A 9,543-nucleotide genomic window follows, 5' to 3' on the forward strand; every position below is an offset into this window, starting at 1 on the left:
GTTTTGAAACTCCTAGATTCTTTTGAGATTCATTGAACTTTTCAATGGCATGTTTCAATCTTGAGTGTGCCCTTCAGGTTTTGTGACTGGGATGCCGAGGATCATAAAACAAGGTGTGAAGTAACCATGCAAATATACTTGGTACCCTTAATATTTACCCCTCAATCTATGTGCCGGTTAACCACACATGCTCCACCGATACTATGATAAATATTAAGTTACCCTTTGCGTACCTTGTTAAATCCATGTTAGTGTGCCGATTAACCATACACACTCCACTAACGACTTAAGCAACGTACAAAGTGTAATTTCATGGATTATCACCTTATTCACATTTTCCTCAGTAACTAAGATAGGGAATTTATAAATGTTTAGTTACTTAGTATTTATCATTAATACTTTTAATGAAAGGAGAATTATAGTCCTTGTCCTACCCGTTCGGCTAACGACCCTCGACCAGTCAAGGAGGCGGTGGGTGAGAGTGGACACCCATTAAACTGCCATTTTATAGGTAGTAACCTTATACCCCCCCCTTATAGACTGACTTCGTGAATGATACCAACTAATGGTAAGCCGACTTTTGTTCTAATACATATATAAATATTATTAAACTTATAATTTTATAAAGTATAAGGGTTGAATTTTAACTTTTAAAATTCTTGGGATTGGAACTAAAGTTTTAATTATGACTTTACATGTTCCAAAACTTGAGGGCAAGTTTTTTAAACTTCAAAACTTTTCATTTCCCATAACTTATGAGTTAATAGCTTATTAAAATGAGTGACTTTTCATCTTATGTAACCATCGTGTTCTTTTAATGGATTTAATGACTTGAGAGTTTTGGTTATCCATAACTTATTGACAAGTTATGGACTCCATTAAAACATATAATGATCAAGAATTAAACTACCAAGAAGGTTACATATAATTCCTATGATCATCTAAGCTCATAACTTCAAAAACATGCATATCAGCAATTTCGAGAATCATAAAATTAACCATATAAAACTTGAAATGTTGATAAAAACTCTAAAACTGGTTTACCATAATCATTACTGTGACAACCCGAAATTTCCATTTTGTACAAAATGTATCACTTCAATAGAAGTTATAGCAGTCACAGTTAATTTTCAGACTTTTCACATAAGTTTGAGTAATTCAGGGTTTACACTTCAGGAAATATCAGGAGAGTGGGTGCACTAGGGTTTTGTGCAACACTATTATTCCAACACTCTATTATATTAGAGATCATTTCTGGAATAAAAATATTTTCTGCCAAAAATATCTCAGGACTATAAATAGATTTTTGAACCAAATTTATTCATTATTCACATTTCCAACTAGAGAAAAGCCATTTTCTCTCTCATGGATCTTTGGGTTTTTATACCAAAATATGAGTAACTCTTTCTAGTAGTGTTAGAATGCTTATTATGTGCTTATAACATGATTTAGATGGCTAAATCATTAGATCTAGGAGTTTGCTCCCCAAGGTGTTCTTGGGCGGTAAACTCCCAAAACCGAGCCTAGCTTGTTCCTTCTGTTATGCTACTGCCTTAGACTCAATTGTAGGTGTATTAAGGACAAGAAAACAATCAAAGAACACAAACAAATGAGAGTTTACGGCCCAAGTGTATCTTAGGCCGTAAACTCCATAGAAATGGACCAAAGAGTGTTATTAAGACACCTAAAGCCCTAGACCTTTACATGAAATTGTTTCCCACTTAATTGAAGGACCAAAGCACATCAAAATCACTTATCAAAGTGAGTTTACGGCCAAGACTTTGTTCTTGGGCCGTAAACATGAAAGAATGGCACCAAAGTGTGCCTAATGCCTTCATATGCTTGGATTAAAAGCCTAGAACCTATACCACATGTGCAAGAGACTTGAAAGCATCAAAATCACCTCTTGAAGTGAGTTTACGGCCTTGGTAACGCTCCTAGGCTGTAAACACCCAACAAGGGCACCAAAGTGTGCCTAGGGTCCCCAATTGCTTTAAACAAATGTCTAGAACCTATCCTTCAAATGCATGAGGCTTGAAAACAACAAAAACAACACCCCAAGGGAGTTTACGGCCATAAACTCCAAGGGAAATCGCCTTGGGGCCGTAAAATACTAAATGGAGTGTTTCTATGCCTTAAACCCCTTCAAGGATGGAACCACCAAGTTGGAATAATTCTAGAAATCATTTGGGACTTCAAAACACACAAATACCCCATGGTTGGGAGTTTACGGCCGTAAACTAAAGATTTTACAACCGTAAACTCCATGGGTGTTAGTATATGAGGAGTAAACTCATATATGGGGTCCTTTGGAACCCTAAACACAAGTACCTTGTCCCACATTAGCTTAGATACAATCCTTAGGGCTTAAAACACTTATATAAAGTGTTTATTATGTCTAGGATGTCTTAACATTATCAATTAGTGAATTGAGTCTAATTGAGTGCATATATGTGTGATTATATGTTCACTAGGATTGTAGTGTGTGTACAAGTCCTCGCTTGACACCTAGCCATCCTATACCGTTCAGTTCATCCCAATCACCAACTACAGGTGAGTTCATACCCCTTAATCAATGTTGTAAATGATTTTAAATGCTTTAATGGGGGAGGGGGATACAAGTAGAAAACAATATGGTATTAAATCAATCTTATGTATTTTATAACTATGTTTTCACTCAGTAGATTTCACATATTTCAAAAGGTGACACATGAAGTGGTTTTCTATCTTAAAATACCTTGATAACAAAAGTATTAGTTTTGAAATGTTTATTAAAATGACATCAAGTCATTCTTAATTATTGTTCAAAAATCCTAGATATCATGCAAAACCAATATTTTACCTTCTTGAATCAAACTATACTTATGCACATATGTTCATTTATATGTTAGAGATTATAGTTTTCATCCTTCGTTCAGTTTTCCCACACCCTGGTGTATCGAGGGTGCATAAATCTATTTGAACAACCACTTACTTGCCAGTTAATTATCATAGGGATACTTAGAAGAAACAGAACATTATTCCTATTATAAGGAATCACACAAGTGTCAGTTCATTCATGAGTCTATGCAGTACCTTACATGATACATGAGTACACGTACTTAGGAATACATGATACATGAATATGTTTACATATACTTATCTGTTACATGAACATACTTACATGAATACCATACAGGAACACTTCTACATAGGTGCATTATCCTGTATTTACTAACCTGGATACTTGTACTTAGAACTACAAGGATGATTTAGTAGTACTTACTGTGTAAATTGTCTTTCGTATCCCGGTTCAATGGGATATCTCGGCGGGACATACCATTCCGAACCCCACTAATTAGCACCAGTGGTCGATAAATGTCAACGGATGTCTAAGGTTGTCACTTATTTAGTAGTCAGTGACGGGACTAACCATCCCTCTATCCAACTGTTGCAATAGTGGATGAGATGTGAATCTTCGGAGGATCATTAGGTTAACGCTGTTATGGGACTAATCCTCCCTCCACCCTGCTGCCGCTACAGAGGATGAGGGGACACTCTTCGGATGTCCATAGGGTCTATCTTTCGCTTCGGCGAGGTCGTGTAAATTCTGGTCACCCAGGGATAACACTTACATGATTATGCTTTTTCCTGTTTACTTTATTTTGTGATATATTCACATAACCGATGAGTTAGACTAAGCACTTTTAGTACTAGTCAATAGAAATAAAAAACTATCATATTACTTACAGAACATTCGGGTCTTGGCAGAAGACTACATAGTCATAACAAAACATTCGGGTCTTGGTAGAAGACTACATAGTCATAAACAAAACATTCGGGTCTTGGTGGAAGACTACATCTCAAACTGATAGAAAATAAGGGAATTTCTAGGGTTTTTCATACTTACATCAACATTTTCATTTAAACAATGTACATGGCCTTCATAATAGATTTTCACAAACAAGACAATGACACTTAAATACTTATGAATTCACCAGCTTTAAAGTTGATACTCTCTTTCAAAATAACTTGTATTCTCAGGTCATCAGTAGACAGGTACGGAGGCCAGGTTTTGAGAAGATGGAGCAGACAAGTCTCGTCTTTTATTTTGATTGTATATTTTTGGTGTCTTACTACAATGAAAGAACACACATGTATTAAAACTCTATTTATAATGCAATGGATGATGTTGTTGCTTGTTTATTATATTACCTTGTTGTGATACTGTACATGACGTCCTCCACCCCTGAACGTTTCCGCCGTTCGTGGTTTGGGGGTGTGACAATTACCACATCAAAAAATAGTTTCTATAAGTCCAAAACAGTTTAAGATAATGATTGTAGACCAGTTCTAGCACCAAAACTCGAAGATATATTTGTTGTCAGGGGGTCCAACTCGCCGGGTGCATGAACCAACTCGATGAGTTGGGTGCATTTTGCCTTGGACTCGTTCAGTCCATGAGTGAACTCAGCGAGTCCACTATCCAAACAGCAAGATAACTTCGATTTTTCAACAATTACATCAAGTATATAAGAAAACAAGCCTAGGCTCTGATACCACTGTTGGGTTTTTAGCATTCTAACACTCCTATGGTGTACATGCAACCCTATAAACCTTGGATCAATGTTTTCTGTATTATAGATGCGAATATTAAATATTCCAAGGTTTCATCCTAAATAACATGTTATGAAGCACCTATACTATAAACTTCTAGTTAGATGACATACATTTTGATGTAGCTTGATGTCTTCAAGCTTTAAGAGCTTATCCCCAATAGTGTGGAAGCCTCAAGTGGAATCACAAATCACCAAAACACCTTGGAAGAACTTGAGAGAATATGTATGCACACTAAAATCGGCCCACTCTTATGTCCTCACACACTGGTGCCATTTCTTGTGCCAAAGGCCTCTTTATTTAGTGTAGAGGATTAGGGTTACATTTATTTAAACCCTAATACCCATGACCTTTCATTTCATAGGATCCATGGATTAAAACTTCATGGACTATCCATGATAGGTTAGCCCAACCTAAATGAACTTGGCCCATTCCATATATATATATATATATATATATATATATATATATATATATATATATATATATATATATATAAGAGTCCGTATTTAATTAATTCCTTTTAGTCACTTAACTAATTCTAAATTAATTCTTAATCAATACTGATTAAATAATATAATTCCATATTAATATATTAGAACTTATAATATATTAATATAATCGTAAATATACTATTCTTTAAAGAATATCCATGTAAATTGTGCCAGTGAAGTGCAACCCAAATGGGCCATGTCGGGTCGGGTCAAGTGCATACCAAATATAGTTATGGACTTAGACACTAATCCAATAGATTCATCCAACGATAGTGAACACAAAAGTCATTGAACCACTTGAACTTTTGCATGTAGACCTTTATGGTACATCTACAATTGAAAGCATTGGTGGTAATAGATATAATCTCGTAATTGTAGATGATTTTTCTAGATTCACTTGGGTGCATTTTCTTAAACAGAAATCAGAAGCCACTCCTAAGCTCAAGGACTTCATAAAGCAAATAGAGTTTCAACTGCGAAAGATGGTTCGTAACGTTCGCAGTGACAACGGTCTAGATTTTTAAAAACCCAAGCATTTGAAGAATTCCTGAATCTGAAAGGAGTAACTCACAATTTTTCAGCTCCTTATACTCCTCAACAAAGCAGGTTAGTCGAAAGACGAAACTGCTCGTTGTGTGAAGCTGCAAGAACCATGCTGTCATTCGCAAATCTGCCACTTTACTTCTGGGCGGATGCGATTGGAACTGCTTGCTTTACCCAAAACCGATCCATCCTTAATAATCGATTCTCTGTCACCCCATACAAAATTATAAATAATCTAAAACCTAATGTCATTTTTTTCCATGTTTTTGGTTCCAGGTGCATTATCTTCAACTCAGAGGAACAATGGAACAAATTCGATGTGAAGGATGAGAAGGTGTATTAGTAGGGCATTCTCTAACTTCTAAAGAATATTGGGTTCTCAACAAAAGATCCAAAAGTATTGAAGAAATCTACTATGTTAAGTTCGATGATAATTACATGAAGAAGTTTTAGAAGAATGACAGTCCAACACAGGAGATCTTCCCTAAACCGAATCCTGCAACCATCCCACTCTCCAATCTTTATGAAGAGTTCCTGAACTTATTCGATGAGCCAGAAAAAGACAATCTCCTTAGAGTTCAAAGTAGCAGAAAACAAGGAAGACGAATTGACGAAAATCATTTATGACGCTACGAAAGAAATGGAACAGCAACACACCACTATGAAAGATCCTAAAGTTCCAGTTCAACCTACAGATGCGAATGTTCCAACGCAGGGGGAGGGCTCTGCTTCATCCTCCTAATCTAATACACCTGTTCAGGGGGAGAACAAAAACCTTGAATTCTTCTTAGAGCCACCTTTCCAGGGGAAGAATCTGAATTCAGAAGATGATATTCATACATCATTCGAGGGGGAGAATGAAAATGTGAATGATGATTCGGATGTACAATCAGAGTTTATAGAAGTGAATGCAGAATTGGATCGAACATATAATCTAAATTACCCTCCATTGGCTCAATGGACCAAAAATCATCCAAAAACTCAAGTCGTAGGAGATTCGTCTTCAGCTGTTCTTACGAGAGCTCAACAAAAGGCGTAGCGAACTGCACTATTCTCTAAAGTGGAATATTGCATGTTCAGTTTGTTTATCTCCAAAATTGAACCTAAAAACATTCAAATTGCTCTTGATCACTCTAATTGGGTACAAACAATGCAGGAGGAGCTTAATGAATTCGAACAAAAAAAAGTCTTGAGACTTATTCCCATTCCAAAGGATACATCCATTGTTGGTCTTAAATGTGTATTTCGCAACAAGATAGATAAGGAAGGAAATGTGATAAGAAATAGGGTGCGAATCATAGTAAAGGGATATTATCAAGAAGAAGACATCAACTACGAAGAAACCTTCGCACCCGTTGCAAGGTTAGAATCTATTCGCATCTTTTTGGCATATGCTGCGCACAAGAACTTTCAAGTTTATCAGATGGACATCAAGTGTGCATTCCTAAATGGGGAACTCAAAGACACAATGTACATGAAACAACCACTAGGGTTCATAAACGAAAATTATCTGAAGCACTGTTACATTTTGGACAAGGTAGTTTACGGTCTAAAGCAAGCTCCAAGGGCCTGGTATGAAACTGTAACTCGTTTTTTAAAACGGGCAAAATTAAAACAAGGATTAGTCGACCCAACCTTCTTTTGCAAGAAAGATGATGACCACTTGATGATCGTCCAAATTTATGTTGATGACATCATCTTTGGATCAACTAACCCTAGCTTAACAACTGAGTTCCAAAAGTTGATGGAAACTAAATTTGAAATAAGCTCCATGGGTTTGATTAACTTTTTTCTTGGCTTGAATGCAAGACAGAGTCCGGAAGGGATCTTTATCAATCAGGACGCTTATACAAAGACCTTACTCTCCAAGTTTGGAATGGTGGGAGATTCAAAAGTCAAGGTTCCATGGCATTCGGGATGAAACTAACAACATCTCTAGATAAACCAGCTGCTGACATGACTCTTTATCGTCAGATGATAGGGCCATTAATGTATCTAACTAGATAGCATGTTTTATGTTTGCTATTGTGCTAGGTTTCAAGCTAATCCTCACGAACCTCACATGACCGTTGTTAAGAACATCTTCAGGTATCTGAAGCGAACATCCTCATTGGGAATATGGTACCCCTATGGTTTAGGTTCCATTGTGCAAGCATTTTCGGAAGCTGATCTTCGAGGGTGCTGTCTAGATAGAAAAAACACAACGGGAGGATACCAATTTCTAGATGGAAAACTCATGAGTTGGCAATCTAAAAAGAAAACTTGTGTCTCCCTATCGACTACTGATGTAGAGTACATAGCCGCTGCATCTTACACTTCACAAGTTATTTTGATTCAGAGTCAACTTCGTGACTATGGGAATGTCGAGATTCAAAGACGAAATGCCATTCACATTTGTCACAACCCAATGCAACATTCATAGACAAAACGCATCACATTAAGGTATCACTTCATCAAATATTATGTGGAAGATGGAAATGTCGAGATACACTTTGTAAGATCCGTTGATTAGTTAGCTGATATCTTCACGAAAGCATTACCTGAACAATCATTCAATCGCATTCTTCAAGGCATAGGAATGATAGAGGCTAAGTTTTTTATTGACCTGCAAATTAGTGTGAACGCTCGTAGTAACTCGCAGTCATCTTTTGTCCTGCGAATTGGTGTGAACTCTTATAGTGACTCGCAGTCATCTTTTTGTCCTTCGAATCGATGCGAACGCTCGTAGTGACTCGCAACCTATTGTTCACACTACAAATTGGTGCGAATGTTCGCAGTGACTTGCAGTCTACTATTCATTTGTGGTTTTGAATTTTCTTGTATACTTTGTACATTTTCTTTACTTATTTCTGTTTTTTTTTCTTTTTCAGAAAAACGAAAGTCCAAAAACATATTATTTGTTTTTATCACTTTCTCAAAATGTTGAAAATCCAAAATATTTTGTTTCTTTCTATTTTTTTTTCTTTTTCAGAAAAACAAAAATACAAAAATATTTTCTTATTTTCATTATTTATTTTTATAAAATACCAAAAATATTAGTTAACTAATCAGGTTTTAAGGCAAACATCTTGGAGATATCAATTACGAATGGGGCAGGTATAAATTCGGAAACTTTGCACTAGTTAAGTGTCCCTAGAAGCATGTTGTTGCATGTTGACGCCTTAATGAATCGATAACACCAAGCATTTCATCCCAATAAGGTTTTTTATTCACATAAGTCAAGAGCTACCTGACTCCTCTTACATCGAGTTAAGAGTTACCTGCTTTGTCACTTTCACATAGTAGAGGTACATTCTTCTTTGGAACCACCTCATACCATTTCTCCATCAACTTTTGCATTCACAAATGTAAACCTGGAGACTCTCTGAAGTTACCAGTGAGGTTTATGGTTATAACCAATTTTATGTTCATGATCTTAACTTCGTTATAACCATAGATTGAGTGAAACCCAAAATCCAACACATATATATGAATTGACGGTGAACAACAAACATGTTCTAGATCATTCACCTTGGAATTAACGAATGTCCACTTTCGTGGTAAGTACCTTGAAATCTTGTTTTTCTTTTTGTTGTGATCTTAATGAGACATTCTAGACCTAAGATGTTTCCACCCAAAAGATCCAGTTTTTATTTTTCTTGAGATTTCTATGCTTATCCTAGTCACTTAAAATAATTCCAAAGCATACTTGTCTTTATGGCTACCCTGGTCAGGCATGTACTTCATCAAACTTTCGTACTTATATCAAGTTTCGTAGTTTGGTTGAAGAGAAAACCACCCTTAAAGCCTAATCAAAAATGCGTTTCACAGTTTCTCAACAAACTTGTGATCGTAATTTAACTAGAAACCACACAGACACTTTAGAGTCTCTCTTAACTCCAAAGGAAGAGATCGTTGCCCGGGACCCACT

The sequence above is a fragment of the Lactuca sativa genome, chromosome 2 (assembly GCF_002870075.4).
Source record: "Lactuca sativa cultivar Salinas chromosome 2, Lsat_Salinas_v11, whole genome shotgun sequence".
NCBI classification, from domain to species: Eukaryota; Viridiplantae; Streptophyta; class Magnoliopsida; order Asterales; family Asteraceae; genus Lactuca; species Lactuca sativa.